A 26,974-nucleotide genomic window follows, 5' to 3' on the forward strand; every position below is an offset into this window, starting at 1 on the left:
GAGAGAGAGAGAGAGAGAGGAATGCAGCAGAGTCTCTACTTTCATTCGATATAGTGGTGGAGCGAACTGCTGCCGTTCTAAAAATCAGCGAACTGTCAGTGATAAGAATCTGCACGGAAAAATTCGCGAAAGAAGAATCAGGCGAGTAATTTAAATCGGAGGAAACTGGAAAGGAGAGGCACCTCGAGAAGAAGGTCACAAATCTCGAACATTTTAAGGATGAGGAGATTAGTGTTTAACGTCCTGTCGACAACGAGGTAATTAGAGACGGAGCGCAAGCTCGGGTGAGGGAAGGATGGGGAAGGAAATCGGCCATGCCCTTTCAAAGGAACCATCCCGGCAGTTGCCTGAAGCGATTTTAGGGAAATCACAGAAAACCGAAATCAGGATGGCCGGAGACGGGATTGAACCGTCGTCCTCCCGAATGCGAGTCCAGTGTGCTAACCACTGCGCCACCTCGCTCGGTAACATTTTAAGGAAGATGGGACTCATCGTCAGACATATCGGAAGAGGGTTAGAGGTAGGAGGGGAAGGAGATGGACAGATATACAGAGGAAAAAGAGGAGGGGAAGATGGACAGAAATAGGGAGGAGGATGTGGTGGACAGAAATAAGGGGAGGATGAGAGGGACATAGACAGGGGGAAGAGGAGATGGGGAGATAAAGTGGGAAGTAGGAGATGAACAGAAAGAGAGGAAGAAAGAGATAGATGGAGAGAGGGGAGAGGAGACAGGCAGATAGAGGATGGATAAGAAGATGAACAGAGAGAGCGTAGGAGGATGTAAGACGACTTACAAAAAATTTATAGTTTGTGTGATGAAAGGCAATTAGCTCTAAATGCAGAAAATGTATGTTAATGCGGATGAGTAGGAAAACCAAACCCATAATATTCGGTTACAGCATTAGTAGTCACGGAGTTTAAATATCTGGGCGTAAAGTTGCAACGGCATATGAAAGAAAACAAACATTTGAGGACTGGGGCAGCGTTTCGTTTTATTGGGAGAATTCTAGGAAAGATAGCTTCATCTATAAAGGAGACCACATCTAGGAGGCTAGTGCGACCTATTCTTGAGTCCTGTCCTTGTGTTTGGGATCCGTACCAGGTCGGATTAAAGGCGGAAATCGAAGCAATTCAGAGGCGGGCTGCTAGATTTGTTACTGTTGGGTTTGAACAACAAGCAAGTGTTACCGAGATGCTTCGGGAACCCAAAAAGGGATCGCTGGAGGCCAGGCGACATTCTCTCGAGGAACACAATTGAGAAAACTTAGATAATCGGCGTTTGGAGATGACTGCAGAATGATTCAACTGTCTTCAGCATACACCGCGCAAGAGGTCCCCGAAGATGGGATACGGGAAATTAGATCTCGTACGAAGGCATACAGATAATCGTTACCACCTCGTTCTCTTTGCGAGTGGAACAGAAATGGAAGTGGATAGTAGTGTTACAGGCTATAATCCGCCATACGATGGACTGCAGATCATCTACGTAGATGTAGAGGTAAATCTAATTGGAAAGAGGTGAACGAGGAGATAAGCCGAGAGATGTGGGAAGGAGGAGATGGAAAGAGCGAGACAGCAGGAGCACATAGGAGCACTACACACTATGTGATAAAAAGTATCCGGACACCCGCAAAAACATACGTTTTTCATATTGGGTGCATTGTGCTACCACCTACTTCCAGGTTCTCCATATCAGCGACCTCAGTAGTTATGAGATATCGTGAGAGAGCAGAATTGGGCGCTCCGCGGAACTCACGAATTTCGGACGTGGTCTGCTGATCGGGTGTCACTTGTGTCATACGTCTGTACGTGAGATTTTCACACTCCCAAACATCCCTAGATCCACTGTTTCCGATGTGATAGTGAAGTGGAAACGTGAAGAGACACGTACAGCACAAAAGCGTACAGGCCGACCTCGTCTGTTGACTGACAGAGACCACCGACAGTTGAAGAGGGTCGCATTGTGTAACAGACATTTATCCAGACCATCACACAGGAATTAAAAACTGCATCAGGATCCATTGCAAGTACTACGACAGCTCTGCGGAAGGTGAGAAAACTTGGATTTCATGTTCGAGCGGCTGCTCATAAGACACACACACGCCGGTAAACGCCAAACGAAGCTTCGCTTGGTGTAAAGAGCGTAAACATTGGACGATTGAACAGCGGACAAAACGTTGTGTGGAGTGACGAATCACGGTACACAATGTGGCGATCCAACAGCAGGGTGTAGGTACGGCGAATGCCCGGCGAACATCTGTCGGCGTGTGTAGTGCCAACAGTAAAATTCGGAGGCGCTAGTGTTATGGTGTAGTCGTGTTTTCTATGGAGGGGGCCTGCACCCCTTGTTGTTTTGCGTGGCACTATCACAGCACAGGCCTACATTGATGTTTTAAGCACCTTCTTGTTCCCACTGTTGAAGAGCAACTCGGGAATGGCGATTGCATCTTTCAACCCGATCGAGTACCTGTTCATAATGCACGGCCTGTGTCGGTGTGATTACACGACAATAACATGCCTGTAATGAACTGGCCTGCACCTTAGGGATGGTTTGGAACACCGACTTCGTGCCAGGCGTCACCGACCGACATCGACATCTCTCCTTCTGAAAAATGGGCAACTATTCCCCAAGAAACCTTCCAGCACCTGATTGAACGTAAAGCTGCGAGAGTGGAAGCTGTCATCAAAGCTAAGGGTGGCCAACACCACAATGAATTCCAGCTTTACTAATGGAAGGCGCCACGAACTTGTAAGTCATTTTCAGCCGGGATACTTTTGATCACATGGTGTAGCTAGTTTCAAATAAAATCCTCCACTGATCCGTCGACCCCCTGTACTACTGAGGTTCACGTCAGCAATTAGCAATTAGTTACAATTAGTTACTCGTTTACAGTGTTCTTCGAAACAAGTCCTCCATGAACGAATGACGAAAAGAATACTGGGGAACGATGTTTCCTGTCATTTTTAAAGAAGTATGTCTTTGGAGTGCTGGATGGTCCTTCCTGTCTGGAGAAATAAACGGGTACACACAGCTGCGGAGTTAAAAATACTCTTGCGGCGGTGGCGTAAAGTGTAACTGCGCGGCGACGCGGGCATGACGGATCGGAGGATCCGCCGGCTGCGATACCCGCAATCTCCGACACGCGAGCCGCCGGCCGCCCGAGTGATGAATGCGCGCAGCACGCAAGCCGAGGGACAGCCCGGAGCTCCCATAATGGGGATTACACAGATAAAGGTCGCAGTGGCGAGGCCCGGCGTCTAAAAAACGAGCGCCGCCCTGTTGCTACCTGCTGATGAATGAACCGCGGGGAGGGGGATGTGGTGACTGCTGCAGGGTGCAGAGAGCCGGGATTACCAGAGGTGTCGCCCCTAAGCCGCCGCCAGCGGGGGATCCGCAGCGGAGGAACAACCGGCAGCAGCTCTCGCTGTGTGACGCGCGACGCGAGCAGGGCGCGCTGCCCCTCTGCGGGACACGCAACTCAGCGCACTCTGCGTGACGTCATCCTAAAGCCGTTCTTGCACGCGACGATAAAGTGCACAACCATAGATGAAAGCATAACAGACCAAAGACACTACTGGCTAGGAACTAAACATCTATGGTCCATAGCACGCTAACACGACAGTACTGGCGAGCCCCTGCAACACAGCTACTACTGGTGACTCCAGATGTTCGACCAGCCGAAAAACAGGCAACCGCAGGGAAACCGTACTGTACACAGCACGCATACCAAACACACACCCCCTACACTGTCTGTGAGCCGATCTATGACCGATCGCCCACTAGTGTACAACGACCTTGAACTGTTACAGGGACGCAGCAACTGCAGCAAGCCCAGCAACGAGCTCCAGCAACGACAAAGGTAACGATGCACGATACCTCGCACTAACATAACTACAGCTTGCATGCACTGTCGCAGATAGCAAGCCGCTACTGCCCTTATTACCCGTCCTACTGTCGCAGAGGTTTTTTTTCCCTTGGCGCTTGCCTTCGCACTTTTTTTCCTCTGCCCTTACAACCGCTACCCTTCGATCGCTCTCGTCCACTTTCCATCTCCTGATGGACCATGTTAATGAGTAATCTTACCCAGACGCATGGATAACATCACAGCCCGCATCCTGTGATTCCTGATTCAAAAACTAACATGTTATACGGAGGTGACAGTAGTACTTTTGGTTTGGTCACCACGTTGGTGTGGGCGTGGAGGGGGCCCATCCTTTGTGTGCGACGAGAAAGCGTCGGTGGCCGCAGGAATTGGTCGAGTTTTGTGACGTCACTATGTGGATGGTTCAAATGGCTCTGAGCACTATGGGACTTAACTTCTGAGGTCATCAGTCCGCTAGACTTAGAACTACTTAAACCTAACTAATCTAACGACATCACACACAGCCATGCCCTAGGCGGGATTCGAACCTGCGACCGAAGCGGTCACCCGGTTCCAGACTGTGGCGTTTAGAAGGGCTCGGCCACACCGGCCGCTCACTATGTGGAATTTCAGCGTTCCGAAGCGTGAAAAACCGAATGTTACAGGGCAGATTTTTGTCTCGTGGAAAGGAACGTTGCTAGTTAGATGCAAGATGGAGCTCTGCGCTCAAGCAGAACTTGGGAGACGCCTTATTGGACAACGTCGGTTGCAGTTGAAACCATATTTGGTGGGTTTTACGTTATAACTTAACCTTGTGGCGCATATAGTCGACTACAGTGGACAGCTGTTAATGGTCGCTTCTTCGGCATTTTCAATCAGTCCTGAGACTGCAAACGCACACATTTCACTGCAGTTGGCACTCCGTACTGCTGTTGTGTCCTGAATCCATTTGCAGCCTCGTGACTGATTGAAACCGTCAGAGAACTGGCCTTTAAAAGTTATCCACTACAGTGAAATTCATGCACCACAGGGTTAAGACGTATGAATATGCATTTGCAGCCTCGTGACTGATTGAAACCGTCAGAGAACTGACATTAAAAGTTGTCCACTGCAGTGAAATTCATGCACCACTGGGTTAAGACGTATATAAATATGCTGTTTCAAAGCATCAGCGTATTGAGGACTAAAACAGATCGTTAGTGGTACGAAAATGGTAATAAAAGTATAATAAAACGACAGCAAAAGTATTTTGAGTCACAGAATTCTGGTACTGGTTTTTTTTCATTTTTTTATTTAACTTCATTTGGTTAAGGACATCAGAACCTCTCTTACATCGGACCAGGATTTCCCACATACAGTACCTTTTTTACGTCACAGATATCTAAGAAATAACAATTTTAATGTGACAAATTGTATTAAAATGATTTGAGTGTCTGTAGGGACGATGTGAGATAATACTGACAGTGAACTATTAAAGTTAATACAATCAGAACTTCTGCTACTGCTGCTGCTGCTGCTGCCTGTAATAAAGAGAATAGTAACAATAATAAAAATAATGCAATAATGATAGTTGCAGATAAATTTGGCTGTTTTCGCATTATAGCTTGCGTATTACGAAAGTAGGTCATTTCAAGGCATCGGCGCATTGAAGATTTATCAAAAACGCGTCGTTATTTGTACGTTTCGTTATGATGAAGTGTCAGCTAATCACATATCGGTAGTTCAAATTTTCATTTCGCTTAACATAAGACGTTGGAGAACAGGAGACAGAAGCATAGCAGAATACTGGCGAGCGCAAGGAAGGGTAAAAGGTGCGTGGTCAAATGCAGTTGGTTGGGGTTGTTTGGGGGGGGGGGGGGGGGGAAGAGGCCAAACAGCGAGGTCGTCGGTCTCATCGGATTAGGGATGGACGGGGAAGGAAGTCGGCCGTGCCCTTTCAAAGGAACCATACCGGCATTTGCCTGGAGCGATTTAGGGAAATCACGGAAAACCTAAATCAGGATGGCCGGAAACGGGATTGAACCGTCGTTCTCTCGAATGCGCAGATGCAGTTGGTTTGTATCCTACTGTCACCAAATATTTTGTATTAACTTTCGCGTTTACCACAAGATTCAGGGACTTTCTTATTAATTCAATAGCACCATATTCCGTAATCTTTGCTACAAAGGACATATAAAAGTAAACTCTCTTAGACGTGAGCCTGCTCGATTTTACCAACAACGAAATATAAGATTGCTTTCTGCTTCACCGCCTTATTCGATAGTAGCTCAGTATTTATTTATTTGCTTGCTTATTCCTCAGAAAACTTTCCAGATTTTGCGATTTTTCGAATACGCTAGGGAACACGTGCCAAAGAAATACAAGATTGCTTTCCACGTCACCGTTTTATTCGATAGTTATTCGATATTTATTTATTTATTTGCTTACTAGTTCTTCAAAAAACTTTCCACTTTGTGCGATAAATTATTCCTGTACAGGTAGGTCAGAAACAGTCAGAAAAACTTGTAAGGGTGTTGCAGGTTAGGTTCTGCTGAGTACCAGTTGTTGAGAAAAAATTCGATACGATGTGCCGTTGCTAATTAGCACTGAAGCGCGCTCAGGTTCAAGCGACCCGACAGATACAATTACTATCAGCTGTTCTCATAGCGTACTTGATAGCGCACGAGACTGTTTAGACTTTGGCTCGGGTTCCGTCTTCACTAGCGTCGCATGACCAAATTTTGTATCGCTCTCGTGTTCGGTTTTAAGGAACCAAATGAAGAACACGTTTGGTGACGGCGTCGCTGGCTGTCCACTTGAATCTGCGCATGCAAATCGCCTGATTGGTTAACTTCGGAGAAGGTGCAACTGATCGAATTTTTTCTTAACAATTATTTTGCAACACAACTTACCCTGCAACATCCTTAAAAGCTTTTCAGACTGTTTCCGACCATCCTGTATAAATACTACGTATGATTATGTACATGGTAATACTTGCATTATGAGATTTTGGACTTACTAGTTGAAAGTGTTCTGTATCACAAGCTCTGAAACTTTTGCTTCTGAGTAGAAGCAGAAATCTAATAAGAATGAAACTGGAATTCTTACCAAAAAAGAGAATGGTGAAATAATTTTTATCTGATATGGAAGAGTGTTTTAAATTTGCAACGCAATATTTGCGACAGAATCTTAAGATATGATGTCCTTATTGACTGGATACGGAACTTTCCTTTTTCCGTTATGTCATATTCAGGCTATTAACGTTTTTTTGTGTCTATGCCAATGACAGAACAACATAGTTAGCACATGGACAAGGGAGGAAATGTGCGTTTTAGTACAGCTAACGTACCAGTTTTACCCTCATCCAATTTTGGTGAACAAACAGTGTAATTTCCAAGGCAGATACAGCCAGCAGTTCCGCTGAAGAGAGAGACACTGTCTCGTTTCTACGCGTTGGCCAACCACGATGGTAACCACGTGTGGCGTGATTCACGACAGAAAACACGTCCGCTCTGAGGACAGCTTAAGCATCCGAGGCTCTTCAGGTGCAGCCATGACAAGTCATCGTGTGAGGTGCGTCTTCCATGAGGATTAGCCAGTGGATTGAAGTTAGTGGTGAAACGACGTCACTTTCAGCTTTAAGGAAGATGAAGATCTTCATGTCTAAATAAACTGAAGAGTTCACAATCTTGGTTTCATTTGAATTAGTTAAGCAGCTTACCATTTTCTGGTTTACAACTTTCATCAAGATGGTAAGCGCGAAATACGAACAGTGCTTTTCCAGAATTTGTGATGGGAGAGCTGGAACTTTGTGAACTTGACCTGGTAAGGTCTGTTGAGGAGGCATTCTGATCAGAAACAGTGACCCCAAAATCGGTAAGCTGACGACGGCTGTGGAACGTTTAATAAGGGAGTGGCAGCAGATAATAGTTTCTTTGGAAGGGGGGGGGGGAGACATTGCAAAAATTTTGTGACCACCTGAACTGACCCTGGGTGTTCGCGTAGATGAGAGAGCAGTGTGGTATCCCCAAGTCTCTCTAGACAACACGTCTGGCCTGGCGGTTTAGCAGTAAAGCACGTGCCCGGGAATCGAGTTGGCGCAGGTTCGAATCTCCTTCGGACAACAGATTTTTCGGTCTCCGTTTTAAACTAGCCTTCCTCTCTCAACAATCTGAGGCGTCACCACAAACGACGCGTGTTTCGTTATTCCACGTTAAACTGTCGGTTCCCTCGCCCTGAGTGGAAAAGTTGGAAAAGTGGCTTGTGTCAGGGACGAACAAGTAGCTGAAGAGGCGTCCAGTAGAACGAATCGCACCAGGCCGTAGACCCATGTGAAATTATTGTTGTTATCCATGCCACATCTAATACGCCACTGGCACAGCATAAACGCAGTGGGCGTAATTCGTCTCACCATGAAGCCATAACAATAGGACTACGATAAATTTATGGTGCGTTATTATGTGCCCCAGCCGGTAACCGTACTAGCGTTGTGGCGGTTAACTTGAAAGGGAAACTAAAGACTGGTTTCAGCCTACCGAGATATCAAGGTCGTTAAGGGTGGAACATTATTTCGAAATGTACAGTAATGAGGAACCAATTTCGTAGTTTCTTATTTTAGAGGACAATTCAGGCCTTCGCCTATAATTATTTACTGAAATTATAGAAAATCAAGATCAGGTTAGCCAGACTAGGACCTCGAATGAGTTGCGCAGTGTGAGAGAATAGACACGCATTCATCTCTGTCCAGCCTTCCAAAATTAGGTTGTCCATAATTTTCCTTAAACCACTTAAGGAAAATACCAGAATTGTTACTTTGGAAAGGCATGAGCGGTTTCCTACTCCAGCCTTCTCAAATATGAGCTAGTGCTCCGCCTCTAGTGAAGTGTTAGTGGAGTGGATACTCACTAAGACTGGGATATGAACTCGTCTCCTCCAGAATTTAAGTCGTGTGTCTTAACCATTGCGTCACCGGACTCGATTCTTGGTAAAATTCTGGTGAGAGCTTTGAGCAGGTCTGTCCAACAGATCCACCTGTCTTTCTTCGAATTACAATGCCGTGGCCTACGTTTCGTCAACAGTAGAGTCACCATTCTGATATGGGAAAGCTCAAATTCCGATTTGTTGCCACAGAGCAGATTGCTTGACGAAGGATGATATTCGAAATGTGGTGGTGGTTGCATTTCCTCACCAGCATTTGAACTCCAAGAGAAAGAGAGTTGGTATCCCTTAATTGCTAATAACCAAGCTGAACACCACAACACTATGTTTAATATCAAATATCTCTGCAACGTTGCAGGCTCACTACTTTTCTTAAGCAACCCAAAAACTGCTAGCTGTTAGTCAACAGGTTACACAGAAACACTTCTTCTATCTTGAAGTGTCACTCTTTTTTCTCGTTAAGTAATTGTATACGGCACCTCAATGTTATACTTGATCTCACCATCTCCTTCTTGGTCTGCCTAATGATCGTTTTCGTCACTGGTCGAAAATTCATTACTATTTTGGGAATATTATTTTAATTTATTACTGCGATATTAGCTTTAGGTAGACGGTTTATTTCTGTGTCGGATGTAATTTGTTGTCATTCGTCTCCTTAAAAGTTCGATCACTAAACAAGTAAAGAGACTGATACAATTCTTCAGGCTATCCCGGCGTTGCGTTGACGTGTTTAGTAAACGGGTCTTCTGCTCCATGGGTTTCAGAGAACACCGAAAGAAGACAGTGAGTCACGCCGTCGAAATATAGTGCGAGAACGACGTGAACAACCGACTGAAGACCAGACTATTGAACATATCATTTGAATAAAGAGTAATAGATGTAAAACTCAAAGTGGAACGCTTACAAGAACCTACCATACCCGAACCTAGTTTTCTTATTCAACAAGATCGTTTCTAAAATTATTGCGTATCTTTATGTTATTATCTTCGAAAGTATTTTATGTCATGTATTGAGTAAGGAGATGATCCTATAATTGCCACGGAGTTTTCTGTTTCTTTTCTCAATTAAAGTTATTTTACTGCTGTTTGTGGTTCATATCGCTGTCCAGGGTTTGTTGCTGGGGAGAGCGAACGTAGATTTTATAAAAGGAGCCGCATACTTGATAAGTTTATTCTTTCGCTTCCTTGTGTTTTCCTGTTTATCATCTTTCGTAGCTCAGTCACTGATTCCGTTACTTTTATTTTTACGAAAGACGGTTTTGGTCAGTATCAACGCTAGGTGATGCTCGTGGGTATGACCTAAAGTTACATTCGAGACCACCTACTGGGATCGCGAGGTAAAGGACGGAGTGTGTTCCACACTGTGTACCTAGCGTAGCAGAACAAGCAAAACCAGACAGGCCCCTCGGTAATTGGCAGGTATGCGGGCGGGTGGCGTGATGAAGATAGGGGCGTCGTCCCGGGGGCCGTGAGGAGGAGAGATGTTAACCGAACGGGGCCGTGTGTTTGCTCCGCGAGAGGAGGCAGGCGCAAAAAAAGGACAACTGTTTGGCTTTAGCTCACTCCGTGTGAAATTTAGGGCCGGGCCAGGTGGTAGGCAAGCCGACCGGGGCAGATGTTCCTGCCGCAAGGGCCCGGACCCTTTTAAGGGCGTCGCGTGATTTAATGCGTGCTGGAGGCGCGTCTGCAGCGAGCTACGGCTGGAAGGGCTCTCCTAGCTGGGCCTGTCCTGCCTGTAGCTGCGCTATACTGCGTACCCTACCAGCTGGAGTCTCTCTGGAGGCGCTCGCATGTACACGCGTAACTTCTGTGACCTCTAGACTCATCACAGTAACCGGATTTCAAGATATATGACGGTCTTTCTTTTTCCAATGTTCGGTCGGTTCCGAAATTAAAATCAGAGTGGAAATCCGATGAAAGTTTATGCATATGGTTCAAATGGCTCTGAGCACTATGGGACTCAACTGCTTTGGTCATAAGTCCCCTAGAACTTAGAACTACTTAAACCTAACTAACCTAAGGACACAACACCCAGCCATCACGAGGCAGAGAAAATCCCTGACCCCGCCGGGAATCGAACCCGGGAACCCGGGCGTGGGAAGCGAGAACGCTACCGCACGACCACGAGATGCGGGCAGTTTATGCATATATTTTGAGCACTTTCTCTAGTATGCTTGTTGATTGGGTCACATTACACTCTTCAGTTCTGAACGCACATTGAGTTCGTAAAGATGCGTATAACAGTAGAGTCTCCAGCCAAGTTGATTCACGTGCTGTCATCCGATTTGTTCATTTGCAAGGTGGCAGATTAAATGAAGGTCAATTTCGCACCTTACATAAGAATTTTATACATCGTTAAGGGAAGGTGAATATGACACCTAACTTACTTCGGCAGTAATGAGCAGATTTGCCTATAAGTATATATGCAAAAAGGATGACACTCAATCGACGGTATTAACCCACCGCTCCTATATAATGCATGTCAATAAGCAGAAGGTGAAACAAGCAGCGAGAGGAAGCATTTTGTGTGGAAGCAGGCATGGGCAGACACAGAGGCTGCACCATGGGAGGCACCATGAAAACCTCTTAGGGGGCGTCCCACAGCAGGAGTCAGTGGCTGGACAGGTGACGCATATTGGAGAGAAAGTAACGGGCCACCTTAAGTAGGACAGAAAGAAGCTTTAGGAAACTGCCTTTCGGAATTGCAAATGGGTACGAACAAAACCAGTGACACAATTGATCGTGAGAACAGCTAGTGGTACATATGTGATGTACACATGTTAATTTTAGGCCTCTGGAGAGGGCACAAAACGGACGATTGGCGGAAACGAACTAGGAAGGAGTAAAGTGCCAAGATTTCGACGCAATTTAATGGTAGGGCCCTTGCGATTGGCAGAGAGAGATTACACAAAAATAAGAGGAACACTCCTATTGGTCGAAAAAAGCCGTAATGTGGAGGACGAAAGAACCCAGGTGGGGAGACAGTTCGGCTATGAGAAAGACAAGAGCGAAATTTTCGAGCCATGTGGGGTAGCCGTATAGTCAGAGGCGCCTTGCCACCGTTTGCACAGCTCCTCCCATCGGCAGTTTGAGTCCTCACTAGCGCATGGGTCTGTGTGTTGTCCTTAGCGTATGTTAGTTTAAGTTAGATTAAGTAGTGTGTAAGCCTAGGGACCGATAACCTCAGCAGTTTGGTCCCGTAGGAAGTTACCACAAATTAAAAAAAATTTTTTTTCGAGGGCTGTTCTCTGAAATGGCGTCAAGCACAGAATGGGGCACATAACGCTCTGTGTGACGCAGAGGAGAAATTTGTGTGAACACTGCGTTCACTGTGGCTGACATTCAGCTAGATATTAGCTGTAGTGTCGTTGAACTCCAGCTGTGGAGAAACGAACCAGCCAGTTAGTTAATTGTCGTTGCAAGGACTGAGAGGGCATTTTAATATGCACTCTGCTCCAGCAATGCACGTGCATATCACCATATTCCAAGACTAGAGATGAATACATGTTTTCTCTCATAACAAGAAACATATGAAGAGTTTCTGCTGGAAAAAATCAGCAAAGGCTTAATTAGTTTTTATAGGAATTTCAGAGGACGAGAGCAGCCATACCACGAGCGGAGGTGTAAACTTGTTGGTTCACCAGCTTGCATCCACTGTAAACTCGAGCTACCTTGGGTAGTCTTTTGCTCAACTTGTCACAAAACTAACCATCCTCCATAGAATTGATTGTCATCTTAAATAGTACCGAACTCTGAACCGGAATCAGATGGTTTATTGTAGTACTGGCCAACACCATGACGTAGTCATAAGAATAATTTTGTAAAGAAACTTCTAGTTAAAATTTACCATTGTTGTGTTTAAGATTATTTCACTTTCTGAGGACGAGATGCGTGCGTTTGACAACTGTTGTAACATTGTCACATTGTAAACTGTGTAAATGCGTGTATTTCTGTGATAAGCTTGCAACATTAAACCAAAAATACGAGGGGCGTTCAGAAAGTAAGTTCCGATCGGTCGCGAAATGGAAACGACTATGAAAATCCGATAAAGCTTTGCACAGATGTGTTGGGTAGTGTCTCTAGTATAACCCCAGTTAGCATCACGTCGCTCTTCTCATTTCTGAGCTCGCAGTGAGTGCGTAAAGATGTCTAGAAAATAGTGTCTGCCACCAAGTACGAGGGCCTGGTGAGAAATTTCGCCTGAAGCTATGCAGCTAACATTACATAACTGTCGTGCTGTTTCGTCTTCACGACAATTCTCAGCCGCATTCTGCAGGGGCAATGAAGATGCTCCTGCATCGTTTTCAAATGGAAATGTTAGATTACCCACAATACAGTCCGCAATTGTCTCCCCCTGAGTTTCATCTCTGGTCACATGAACCGCTGTCTTTGAAGACAACATTCTGACACAGACAACGAGGTGTAGGCCAGCGTGGAGAATTGGCGGAAAGCACTGGCGGCTGCCTTCTATGATGAGGCTATTGAAAAGTTGGTACAACGCTATGACAAAAGTCTAAGTCAGAACGGCGACTACGTAGAGAAGTAGCTGAAAGGTGTAGCTAATTGTTACAAGTAAAACATTTCTGATGTTCACTGTGGTTTCAATTTGGCAATCAATCGGAGCTTACTTTCTGAACAGGCCTCGTATTTACAGCTTACACAGTTGTTGTTTGGTTCTCAAAACCTTACACGTTGTGAGGGTGTCCGCTTGCTTTCATGCAGCCTACAAATGTAACTTCCATGCTTGACGTTAACGCGTGGCAACAGTGCAGAAACTGACGTTCGTGATGCAGGTGGTCAGGGAAGGAAGCGAATGTCGACCGATGGATCAGGCGAGTGCGTCACATGATTCGAGAAAATCGTCTACGAACTGAAATTCAGAACAGGCGAAGAGGAATGTTGTCAGCAGGCATTGTCCTTCTTCATGACAGCACTCGGCTGCACACTGCAGCTGGAACGATGTCGGTCCTGCGGCGTATTCGATGGAAAGCGTTCGATCACCCACCATACAGCCGACTGTACAGCCCGGACTTGGTTCCCTCTGATTTTCATCTCTTTGTTCGCATTAGATGCCGGCTAGGAGAACAGCATTTTTGCGCAGACAACAAGCAGCAGACCGGCGCACAGAATTGGCTGAAAGCGGATTTGGCTGCCTTCTGTAAAGAGCGTGTTGGAAAGTTGGTACCACGCTATGACAAATATCAAAGTAAGAGTGGCAAATGAGTAGCTGAAAGGTGCAGCTAAACGTTGCAAATAAAATATTTTTCATTTTCACTTTTTTTCCATTTCGTGACCGATCCGGCCTTGGAAAAAATAGAGCCCTTGTAGCTTAAAGAGTTGCTACTTCATCACTGCTCCTGAGTGATGCGAGATGCGAGGCACTTTTAAAAAGCAGAACTAAGGTTCTGTTGCCTAGAAAATAAGGAGGTTTGCAGGTTTACAGTTACCTAGTAACCGTTGCCCACTAGCAATCATAGATCTGCATCTACATCTACATGACTACTCTGCAATTGACAGCCGGCTCTGGTGGCCGTGCGGTTCTAGGCGCTCCAGTCCGGAGCCGCGCTCCCGCTACGGTCGCAGGTTCGAATCCTGCCTCGGGCATGGGTGTGTGTGATGTCCTTAGGTTAGTTAGGTTTAAGTAGTTCTAAGTTCTAGAGGACTGATGACCACAGCAGTTGAGTCCCATAGTGCTCAGAGCCATTTGAACCATTTTTTGCAATTGACAGTTAAGTGCCCGGCAGACTGTTCGTCCAGCCACCTATGGGTTATTTGTCTTCCATTCCACTCCCCTTCATACACGCATATATAAGTTTCCTCTGTTGTTATTTTTTCGCTCTATGCGACAAAAGTTGGTGCAGTGCCGCGAATGTCGCGGAAACGGTGAAGTTGGTCATATGTCTTCTGTAGTGTCCTGGACTCGCATTCGGAAGGACGACGGTTCAATCCCGCGTCCGGCCATCCTGATTTAGGTTTTCCGTGATTTCCCTATATCTCTTCAGGCAAATGCCGGGATGGTTCCTTTGAAAGGGCACGGCCGATTTCCTTCCTCATCCTTCCCTAACCCGAGCTTGTGCTCCGTCTCTAATGGCCTCGTTGTCGATGGGACGTTAAACACTAATCTCCTCCTCCTCCTCCTCCTCCTTCTGTAGTGTCTATGGAGAGTGGCTGAAAGACTGGGAAACCACTAGTCGGTGCCAAGATATTGCACGGAAATCTCTAATCACAGAATGTGTATGGCGGAGGCTTGTCCATCCTGTGAAACGGTATAAGTGGTGATCTGTAATATATCTGACAGCAGAGGACAGTGTGGTGATGGCACAAGTGTTTCGCACTATGTCTCCCAGCACACTTTGCTGGACATGTGCTAAGCAGAAGACGACCCATACGCGTTCCAATACTGACCAACCAAAATCGTCAATTACAACTGTAGTGGGAACAGAATCACCAAAGTGGACCGTGGATTAATAGAATGGTCGCCTACTAGGATGGATCGCATTTCTTGGCACATCACCACCGTAGTAGTCTCCAGATACACCGTCACTGCAGTCATGGACTGTGCGTCTGGTCCCGGTGGAGGTTCGAGTCCTCCCTGGGCATGGGTGTGTGTGTTTGTCCTTAGGATAATTTAGTTAAGTAGTTGTAAGCTTAGGGACTGATGACCTTAGCAGTTAAGTCCCATAAGATTTCACACACATTTGAACATTTTGAACACTGTCACTCAGGCAAATGGCTACTCGAGACCCACACTGTGCCATGTACTGCAGGTCACTCAGGGCAGTATATTGCTATGGGGACTTAAGATAATCGAAGGCACAATGGTAGTTCAACATTACGCGACCATTATTGCGGACCACCTGCATCCTAAAGGCGATGGTATCTTCCAACAGGATAACTAATCATGTCACAAGACTAGAATCATGGAACAAGGTTTCGAGGAGCAAAATGGTTTAAATGGCTCTGAGCACTATGGGACTTAACTGCCGAGGTCATCAGTCCCCTAGAACTTAGAACTACTTAAACCTAACTAACCTAAGGACACCACACACATCCATGCCCGAGGCAGGATTCGAACCTGCGACCGTAGCGGTCGCGCGGTTCCAGACTGTAGCGCCTAGAACCGCTCGGCCACACCGGCCGGCGGTTCGAGGAGCATGATAGTCAGCTCATGTTGATGTCTTTGTCACCATGGTAGCCTGATCTGAGCCCGATGGAACACATCTGGGATGGTATAGGGTGCCAGAACCTCCAGCCTGTAATTTACTGTAATTGTGTGATCTAAACGTAGACCTCTGGTGTCACGTAGCTTCGGAAAGCTGTCAAGGATTTGCCGAATCCGTAACACGCAGAATCGCTACTATATTGCTTTCCTTAGGAGGGCAAAAATAAAAAAAAAACACTATTAATCAGATGGTCATAATCTACATCTACATCTACATGGATACTCTGCAAATCACATTTAAGTGCCTGCCAGAGGGTTCATCGAACCACCTTCACAATTCTCTATTATTCCAATATCGTATAGCGCGCGGAAAGAATGAACACCTAAATCATTCCGTACGAGCTATGATTTCCCTTATTTTATCTAGGTGATCGTTCCTCCCTATGTAAGTCGGTGTCAAGAAAATATTTTCGCATTCGGAGGAGAAAGTTGGTGATTGGAATTTTGTGAGAAGATTCCGTCGTAACGAAAAACGCCTTTCTTTTAATGATGTCCATCCCAAATCCTGCATCATTTCTGTGACACTCTCTCCCATATTTCTCGATAATACAAAACGTGCTGCCTTTCTTTGGACTTTTTTGATGTACTCCGTCAGTCCTCTCTGGTAAGAATCCCACACGGCACAGCAGTATTCTAAAAGCGGACGGACAAGCGTAGTGTAGGCAGTCTCCTTAGTAGGTCTGTTACATTTTCTAAGTGTCCTGCCAATAAAACGCAGTCTTTGGTTAACCTTCCCCACAACATTTTCTATGTGTTCCTTCCAATTTAAGTTGTTCGTAATTGTAATACCTTGGTATTTAGTTGAATTTACGGCTTTTAGATTAGACTGATTTATCGTGTAACCGAAGTTTAACGAGTTCCTTTCAGCACTCATGTGGATGACCTCACACTTTTCGTTATTTAAGGTCAACTGCCACTTTTCGTACCATTCCGATATTTCTTCTTCGTTTTGCAGTTTGTTTTGATCTTCTGATGACTTTATTAGTCGATAAATGACAGCGTCACCTGCAAACAACCGAAGACGGCAGCTCAGATTGTCTCCCAAATCGTTTATATAGATAAGGAACAGCAAAGGGCCTATAACACCACCTTGGGGAACGCCAGAAATCACTTCTGTTTTACTCGATGACTTTCCGTCAGTTACTACGAACTGTTACCTCTCAGACAGGAAATCAAATATCCAGTCACATAACTGAGACGATGTTCAATAAGCACGCAATTTCACTACGGGGTATTAGGAGTACAAGTGGAGATATTACTGTTGATGACTGAGAACAGTGTACTGAACATCATTACATCAGTGTCTACTTCATTTGCAGGCTAATAATTATAGGTATTAGGCTTAACCCAATTTTGTGTTGGCTTGTGCTTCCAAGTACATGCGGCAAGAGCAAGCCATTAATACTTATCTTCTCCTGGGCAGCAAAATGGTTCAAATGGCTCTGAGCACTATGCGACTTAACTTCTGAGGTCATCAGTCGCCTAGAACTTAGAACTAATTAAACCTAACTAACCTAAGGACATCACACACATCCATGCCCGAGGCCGGATTCGAACCTGCGACCGTAGCGGTCGCTCGGTTCCACCTGGGCAGCAGCTCAAGTGCTGAAGTGTGGACATATGGTTTCAAAACGGTTACCGTATATCCTTCAGGCGTAGTCCGCTTAGTGGTGCAGTTACAACCGTGCAGAAACCTTCAAGTTGTAAATTTTGTGACATGTTTGCGGGAAGATCGTTCGACACAGAGAACCAACACATTGGTATGTGTACATACTAAGGAACTACATATAAAAATATATGCACTTATACCCCTTACGCACTGTACATCGGCGTCGATCTTGGATGTTGTCCAGTCAATAACACCACAGCGAATCGCAGCTATTGTCGAAGTCCATTGGACGGAGGAGCCATGTTACGGGAAGCATAACTAGTACGACGGACTTAATTACAAAGGTCGGATCACAAACGGGGCGCGAATAATCCTAGAGTCAGAGATAAACTCCGGTGATTTATGTTACTTCAGCTGGGGGCTAATGTGGCGGGGGTGTACCCCGCACCTTTTCCGCGTCAGCGAGCACGCTTATCGCTTCTGCGGCCGTAATCGCCGGCGGCGCCGTGTCGCAGCCGCAGTAACAGGCAATTGCTGGCAGCGGCCGGCGCTTAATGTGGCTAATGGAGCGCGCTGGGTGTTGTGTTTCGCCGCGGCTTCGTTTCGCCTGCTCCCCCGCGCCAGCGCCCGGACAGGTGGTTTTAATGACTCAGCCGCAGCCGGCGGTGAGTCAGGCGCCGTGTTTGCGAATTGTCTGCGGCAGGCGTGGTGGTTGCGCACAGGTGACTCACGTCTCACACAGAAGGGGTTGCCGACAGTAGCATCGGCCTAGCCACTCAGCCTGTATCTTCCACAAGGGCGTGTCCTCTGCACGCGCGAGGTGCTGTCGTGGAGGAAAACCTCTTTCATCAAACACTCCAATTTCTACGGACAACCAAGAATATAAATGGTTAAAGATCTATGCACAAGATCGAGTAATAGCCGCTCTTGCTCGCAGCGAGTTATCAGTCTTAGATACCACTGTAGTACACACACGACAACATCGCTGAGACAATCGCGAAGCATTATTAGATTGCGAGGCAACCAGTAAGGAGCAAGTAGTGGTTAGTAATTTTGTTTATGAACGCATTTCGAAACGCAACAAGAAGTTTCACATAGACCCACTCGTCAGTGCACGATGCTGAAGGGAGCGTCCCTGACTGTTGTCTATATCTACAGGGTGAGTCACGTAAGACGGAACACCCCTTTTATTTTGTGAACGGTTACACATATCGAAACGCTGTTTTCGGCAAATGTGAAGTCGACCAGCACGTAACATTTTTCTTTGGTTAATGTTTTTAGCACTGCTATCAAGGAACATATTGAAGCAAATACGTTTTTTTCTTTTAATTGGAACCGCATATATTTTATAAATGCACTCGATAGTTCCTCAGAAGACAATTACAGTCATGCAGCGTTTGTTAATTCTGACGTTGAAACCTTTAGTAAAACGGCATTAGCGGTGCAAGCACCGCCAAGCAGGGCTCTCGTACTATATCGTGTCAGAATGTCAACACATTTGCCTGTTTACTTGTCCGCACTGCAAAGTTCTCATTTCTGCTTCAATATTCGTTGTACCCAAAATTTGGAAATTTTTGGTAAGATTTTATGGGGCGATCCCGGTTAGCCGTGAGGTCTAACGCACTGCTTTCCGGGCGGGAAGGCGTGCCGGTCTCCGGCACGAATCCGCCCGGCGTATTGGTGTCGAGGTCCGGTGTGCGGGCCAGTCTGTGGATGGTTTTTAGGGCGGTTTTCCATCTGCCTCGGCGAATATGGGCTGGTTCCCCTTACTCTGGACGGCCGGAGTGGCCGAGCGGTTCTAGGCGCTTCAGTCTGGAACCGCGCGACCGCTATGGTCGCAGGTTCGAATCCTGCCTCGAGGTTGGACGTGTGTGATGTCCTTAGGTTAGTTAGGTTTAAGTAGTTCTAAGTTCTAGGGGACTGATGACCTCCGCTGTTAAGTCCCATAGTGCTCAGAGCCATTTGAACCATTTTGAACCCTTACTCTACCTCACTTACACTACGTCAGCGGTTGCTGCGCAAATACTATCTCTGCGTCCGCGTGCACCATAATTACTCTACCATGCAAACATTGGGTTTACACTCGTCTGGTGTGAGACGTTCCCGTGGGGTTCCACTGGGAGGGGGGGGGGGGGGGCAGAACCGCACAATAACCCTGGGTTCGCTGTGGGGCGGCGGTGGGGTGAGTGGACTGCTGTAGCCTGTTGTGGGGTTGCAAAACACTGAGGCCTACGGCGGGGACGAAGCCTCTCCGTCATTTATAGGTACCCAGTTCCATAGAATACAATGCAATACAATACAACACAAGGTGTTATGGGACCAGACTGCTGAAGTCATCGGTCCCTCAGCCTACACACTGCTTAATCTAACTTAAACTAACTTAAGCTATGGACAACACACTGGTCCCGGCGGAGGTTCGAGTTCTCCCTCGAGCATGGGTGTGTGTGTTTGTCCGTAGGATAATTTAGGTTAAGTAGTGTGTAAGCTTAGGGACTGATGACCTTAGCAGTTAAGTCCCATAAGATTTCACACACATTTGAACATTTTTTTGACAACAGACACGCCCATGCCCGAGGGAGGATAACGAGCGAGGTGGCGCATTGACAAGCACACTGGACTCGCATTCGGAAAGACGACGGTTTAATCCCGCGTCCGGCCATCCTGATTTAGGTTTTCCGTGATTTCCCTAAATCGTTCCAGGCAAATGCCGGGATGGTTCCTTTGAAAGGGCACGGCCGACTTTCTTCCCCGTTCTCCGTTAATCCGATGAGACCGATGACCTCGCTGTCTGGTCTCCTCCCCCAAACAACCCAATTCAACCCCGAGGGAGGAATCGAACTTCCGACGTGGGGAGCCGCACGGATATTTACAAGGCACCTCAAACATGCAGACATGTACTCCAAGGACGAGAAGTTGGATATACAACTTTTATATGCTGAATTGAAAAGAAATGGCGTAGAGACAGCACAGCGGTATAGGGCTATCTATCTGGATCGCCAATGTTGACGCGCCAGGTAGTTGCGCGAATTATAAAGACGGTAGAGCGGACAGGCCGCTAGAACGTCAAAAAGAGGACAAGAAAGAACACTGCAACTGACAGAGAACATGAAGAATGTGTTCCGGCTACGACGCCAATGAATCCGCAGTTTAGTATGAGACCAGTTGCCAAAGAATGTGGAATCAGCCAGAGGAGTGTCATTCGCATCTTGCATCGACAGTGTTTCCATCCCTATCATCTGTCACTACATCAGGCAATCGACGACCGTGATTTCGAACAGCGAACCGAATCTTATCGGTTTGCTCTTCAGCAAATGAGAGACAACTCTGCGTTTTCCCAACGTCTGCTCTTTACCGATGATGCAACATTTACTAACCGTGCTAAATTTGAGTAACATGCACTACTGGACAGCCGAAAATCCACACTGGTTTCGTCAGGTGCAAAATCAAAGGCCGTGGAGAGTAAATGTATGGTGCGGGATCATAGGAAATTACATTGTGGCGTCTTATTTCATCTCAAGCGTTCTGAATGCAGATTTGTAAGCACACTTTGTGACGAACATTCTGCTGGTTCTTATAGAAGAGGTACCACTAGGTATTCGTCAGCACATATGGCTGCAACACGACGGTTGTCCAGCTCACTCGTACCGTGTTGCAGCGCAAACACTGAATGAGAACTTTTCTGTACGTTGGATAGCATGAAATTCTGTTGTGAAATGGCCTGCAAGGATCCCGATTTGACTCCTCTTGATTTCGTTCTATGGAGAGGACTCAAAGATGAAGCGTATGACGAAGTCCCAACTACGCCAGACGATATGCCTCGTCGAATCGCCAGTTCATGCCCTACCATATCATCCACTTTAATTGCATCTGTTCATCGTTCTTTCGAACGACGATTGCAAATATGGCTTTTAGTCCATGGTCAACAGTTTTAAAACAAACTTAGTAAAAGATAAGTTACTTTTTTGTGAGACAAAATTTATGCGATGCGATTGGGTTGGTTACCAAACCGCTGTCAGTAATCTGTTTATGTCATTTACATGTGTACGAAATTCCATTGCATGTGAAACAAGTCGATAGAGTGTACTGTACGTAGACGGTTACACTGTCATGACGCTCATACGTTCAGCCTGAAACGACTTTTCACTAAGAATAATATTTATTCTGCGGTGTACAGATGGTCAACAAAGCATTTTAAACAAAATATTTAGTTCAACTAATGTGTCCCATATGATATAATTTGGAGCATTGTAGGCAGAGACTGTAGTCCGACAGCATGTATTTTACCTCTAAGAAGCACACAGCCACTTACAGGACAAGATAGGTTAAATCTTCCTTCTAACATTTAGATGTTTAATACAGTAGCTGCTTTTTACAGAGTTAATACCTCTTTATTGTTGAAGAACAGACAGTTGATTTCTCTGTTTCAACTCACGTAACTCTGGGAGGTTGCACAAATGTGAAATGGTTTTCCTAAGCCCTTTGCAATACGCTAGATTGTAGCCTATGTTGTATTTCCGCATATAAAATTCGTAGGTGAACCTGCATTTAGGTCGTAAGTTGGTTCATGGGGAAGTAATACTTTATTTTCGTAGCGTAGGCCTACCTTACGATATACAGCCACGCAGCCTGGTCTGAGGGCTTAGGGGATGAATATCCAAAAACAGTGGAACAAGTATTTTTTTTCTAGTTGAGAAGTCCAATACCAGTTTTCATAGATGTAGTTTTAAAAATACTTTAGTAGTTCTTTACCAATTATTCATTAAAAAAAAAACTTTCTCCCTATATGTCACCTTCTTAGAGGTTGTATTTCCAAAATTGATGGAACACAATTTTTTTTTAATTTCTGACTTGGAAACCAAATATCGATTTTCGTAATTGTAGCTAAAAAATTCCCATGATAGCGACATATTTTTTAAGAAAAATTTTTCATTTCACCTACTTTAGGATCGAATATCAAAAAATTCCTCCTGGAAAGATGTCTAAAGTTTCAGCCCTAAAAGCTTGCAGGGGAAACAAAAATTTGATTTTCAATATTTCGCGTAATTGTGACCTATTTATAAATGTAAAACACTTTTTATAATCTACTCATTAAGAGGTGTGACCTTATGTAGGAAGTTTAGCACAATAAAACAAACTGTGTGATTTCCTTGAGGCAACGTAGCTAATGGTGAGCTAATTCCCAGGCTTTACTCATACAGTATATATTTAGTGACTTGCAAAAAATGTTCCACATAATTTCAAACTTTTATGTTACTTTTTTCCTCTTACACCCATGTAAATGATCTTATCGCATATTACATTTTCACTCATTAGTTAAAACTTTCGGTCTGAAAGGCAGTGGTCGATCTGTAAAACTTCTTCTTCCTGACGTTTCGTTGCCAACTGCGGGCAACATCTTCCGAGGTGAGTCAACGACTGGCTGCCAGGCCGTGGGTTCAAAATGGCTCTGAGCACTATGGGACTTAACATCTGAGGTCATCAGTCTCCTAGAACTTAGATCTACTTAAGCCTAACAAACCTAAGGACATCACCCACATCCATGACCGAGGCAGGATTCGAACCTGCGACCGTAGCGGTCGCGCAGTTCAAGACTGAAACGCCTAGAACCGCTCGGCCACAACGGCCGGCTCCAGGCCGTGGGGTTCCCGTTTATATAGAGCGCATAGTGGGCACCACCATACGACACGTGGGGCCAACTGTAACTCTATCTCTGACTAACGTCATTATTCTCGATTGAAGGGCATCGGTCTGACGGAGGAGATAGAGAAGATCCAAAGAAGAGCGGCGCGTTTCGTCACAGGGTTATTTGGTAACCGTGATAGCGTTACGGAGATGTTTGATAAACTCAAGTGGCAGACTCTGCAAGAGAGGCGCTCTGCATCGCGGTGTAGCTTGCTCGCCAGATTTCGAGAGGGTGCGTTTCTGGATGAGGTATCGAATATATTGCTTCCCCCTACTTATACCTCCCGAGGAGATCACGAATGTAAAATTAGAGAGATTAGAGCGCGCGCGGAGGCTTTCAGACAGTCGTTCTTCCCGCGAACCATACGCGACTGGAACAGGAAAGGGAGGTAATGACAGTGGCACGTAAAGTGCCCTCCGCCACACACCGTTGGGTGGATTGCGGAGTATCAATGTAGATGTAGATGTAGATGCCACATCGTTGGTGGAAAGTCGACCGTAATATGTCAGAGATAGACTTACAGTCGCCCCCACGTGTCGTATGGTGGTGCACTCTATGCGCTCTATATAAACGGGACCTCCACGGCCTGGCAGCCAGTCGTTGACTCACCTCGGAAGATGTTGCCTGCAGTTGGCAACGAAACGTCAGGAAGAAGTAGTTTTACAGTTTGACCACTGCTTCTCAGCTCAGAAATTCTAACTAATGAAGACACAGGCCGTGGAAGCCTACACGTTATAACATTTTCACCGTTCATGGAGTCAACCTTCAGAACCAGATAAGACTTTCTAATTTATCAATTCTTCACTATCAGCTCTGTTCGCAACACAGTTTTCAGACAGTATCTACACGTATTACAGAATTTATCTTGCAAAATTATATCATTATTTATGACACTTAGTTCCGGAAATATACACAGACATTGAGAAAAGTGAAAAACTTGATTTTGCTTAAAATGGAGCTCAAATTACCGGGACAGTATTAATCCAATGTTTCATAATGAGAACACCTAGCGAATTCCATCAAACTTTAAGTGTAATTTCAAACCGTTGCTAAAGTTTTTCTCGCTCACATGCTTTAAGTCAAATATAACACGTTAACTCATTTGTAAAGTAATCAGACGTTTAAGGCCGAATTATACACGGGTTTAAAGTATCTGGGATATACTGCCATTTAAGGGAAGATGAAACTAATGTCTCATAGCAAAACTCTCTCAGAATTTTTCACGCACTTGATACCACGCAGATCTCTTCTAATCCGTATCCTTGTACTGCTTGCGAGATGTGTCCCATATTTCAGTGTATTGCTACACCTCTTCAATAAACAACTCCATATCCAAGCCGGCTGCATCCATACCAGACTGAAGGCCGATCTTGATAGGGGTGCGAAAACGTATGCACCGTGGGAGCCACAATTACTGCTGCTTCGTGGCGACCGGCGATATTGCTGCATAGCAGCAGTGGTTGGCGAGCAACATTATCTGCTTATTCGCAAGATGAAAAAGTAGGCATGATTGGAAACACTCGCTGGGCAAATGAATGTTGGTCAGGTACGTCATTCAACAAAGGAAGTACATTCTTGGCAGATAAAAATATGCGATTGTCAGAATGCTTCCCCACATAAAGAGGGTGACTTTCCGATTAGTATGGAAACAGAATAAACGTACAGACAATATTGAAAGAAATGGAAGAGTTGTGTATTAATGTTCGCGGAAAGAGATATTTACCCAGCAATTGTTACTTTTCTTTAGTTCACATACGACAAGCCGGAAGAACATGAAAATAACTGATTCATAAGTGAAACGATCACATTACAAAGAATTCATTTGGCTGCTTGGTCAACTCTGTCACCCACCACAGCATCAAATTTGTAGTATACATTCTAAATCTTTCGAAATGTGAAACTCTAGAAAAATCGAATACTCTCAAAGTACTTTTATAGTTTCATTACCTTTCATTAATTGTAGCGTCTTAATTAGTTTTTCTTCCGATGCAATAGCAGGGCGCTCTTACTCCTTGACAAGGATGTCGTAGGAGCTTCCAACATAAGCCTCTCAGTGCGCAGTCCGAAGTGGGAGATATGTGTCAGATCCTCTGGCGATAGGCATGCCTGATTCAGTGTGCAGTGAAATACAACGGAATGGCCGTTCAGCTCTCTGCAAATCAGAAAGCGTAACCGCCATTCATCAGTCAGGGGAAAGTGGTTCCTGGCATCTGACTTATAATCGCTCTCTTCCAGGGGCTGTGGGAAACAATTTACGAGGGCGTTGCGTAATAAGTGTGCAACGTGCACGTGTGTGGCCTGCCATCAGTACAGAGCAGCAGCTGCTGCTTGTGAAAGTGTCACACACTTAGGTATTTCACGTATATTGTCACTTCCTGTGCTCGGAGAAACACACACGAGTTGCGCTGAAGAATTAACGCCAATGTACTTTCTTTTGCGGTATCGCTGGATTGACAAGCGCGATGAAGTGTTGTTAAAAAGGCGATAATGGCCATCCTACCATCGTCACTGGTCAAATAACTGACACAAATAACAGCAGTGATCACAGTCCAGAATACAGTAACTGTTACATTCTCGAGCAGTTGAATTAGAAGTTCCAGCTGGATTAGAAAAATAGCACTTCTGTTGCAATGGTGAATGGATAAGTTCTACACGTTACGCTAGTATCAGCCAGATCTTGTGCAACGGGACTTCTATAACCAAGTTACTCATGTCGTCCCACGTTAAGAGTGTACTGCAAGGAATGTAGCGTATTTCCAGAATAGAGTACATGTTCACTATTCTCTGGAGACACATTTGTGAGCTGTGCTGCAGTACGCTTAACAGGGGCATCACAGGGTAGAAGTGAAACGATGCGGCGACTGGAAACGTACTGCAAAGTTAAAATACGCGGGGCAGTATGATTCGTGTGAGTGATACAGTATGACCAAGAGCGCACAGGCGTTGGTGATGCCGACGGAGAGGGAAGCCACCTACATAAACCACGGACGACAATTTCCAGACGGTCGAGGAGCTCATACACAACAACTGCAAATTTTCTATCAATCAGGAAGTTCACCCAGCGGTTCTCAGATGGCTCCGTGACGAAGGAGAGGATTACTGTCGTTGAAATGAGCGGTTGGTGGAAAGCCCCGACCGTTGTTTACAGTGAGCTGGTGTCTACATTGAAGACTGGTGTCATTTATCTGTGTCAGTTTCAAGTGTAGTGCAACATTCAATAAAAGTTACTTTGATTGCAATAATAAAGTGTAACTTACTTTCTGAAGTCCTCACATGAGAGGTGAAAGCAGGAAGGGAAAACCGTGCGATATCTGCTCATTCGACTGTCCATGGTGTAGGGCCCATTTTATTTTTTATTTTTTTTAATTACTTTTCTGGAATTTTGCTAGAAAGAATTGAGCCATTACTATGTCAAATACTGACGTTCCCTTCTTCAAGGTAATAAGGTAATGTGCTATTAATCTGTTTTTAAGTGATTTTTATGGTTAATTAATGTTTTAATTTTTACTGGCAAGGGATTTCGCATTCTTACCAAGTTATTCTATAGTTTATTTTGGCATGAGGTATAGTTACGAAATCCGAATACGATTTGTTTGATATCTCCGTCGTTTTCCTCGTGGCAGTACGAGAAGCCTGCGCAGTTAATACCTCGATTTGGAACAAAAATACTGCTGTCAGAGC

At 45.3% G+C, this 26,974-nt stretch overlaps 1 long non-coding RNA gene across 1 annotated transcript in view; it reads right to left on the minus strand.

The window, feature by feature from the left end:
- Positions 1-26,974, minus strand: part of LOC126418625 (uncharacterized) — a 436,231-nt gene that overhangs the window by 231,009 nt on the left and 178,248 nt on the right. The gene's annotated exons all lie outside the window — the stretch shown is intronic.

Source organism: Schistocerca serialis, chromosome 9 (genome assembly GCF_023864345.2).
Source record: "Schistocerca serialis cubense isolate TAMUIC-IGC-003099 chromosome 9, iqSchSeri2.2, whole genome shotgun sequence".
Classification (NCBI taxonomy): domain Eukaryota; kingdom Metazoa; phylum Arthropoda; class Insecta; order Orthoptera; family Acrididae; genus Schistocerca; species Schistocerca serialis.